Raw genomic sequence first — 471 nt, 5'->3', positions numbered from 1 at the left:
TATATATATATATATATATATATATATATATAAAACTTGAAGAATGATTAGCAATATAAAATGATAGATTTATAATTAACTATCAAATAAACACAAAGCAGACAGATATCAAACACAAACCTAACAATAGTCAATACAATGAAGAGCACACCTCAGTGCAACTTACTCTCCAACTATACTGATAATTTCATAAGTGCGCTCCAGCAATTAACAGTAATTTTAAGTAATAAATGTGTCAGATGAAAAGCAGACACAGAAGAGCAACACCATACTGATATCATGAAATCTGATTCCAATACCTTCATATCTTCATTCCATCACAAGTAGCTGCAACAAGCCATGCATACATCATCTTCATTCCTTAATTTAGTCACAACAAAACACACTTTTGATTAAACTTAAAATAAATAAATGAATATTACATGAAAAACCTACAACCAATGTCACTTATGTGAGACAATATTATATATA

This window comes from Phalaenopsis equestris, unplaced genomic scaffold (genome assembly GCF_001263595.1).
Source record: "Phalaenopsis equestris unplaced genomic scaffold, ASM126359v1 Scaffold000256, whole genome shotgun sequence".
Lineage (NCBI taxonomy): Eukaryota > Viridiplantae > Streptophyta > Magnoliopsida > Asparagales > Orchidaceae > Phalaenopsis > Phalaenopsis equestris.
Note: the sequence above shows the minus strand (reverse complement) of the source record.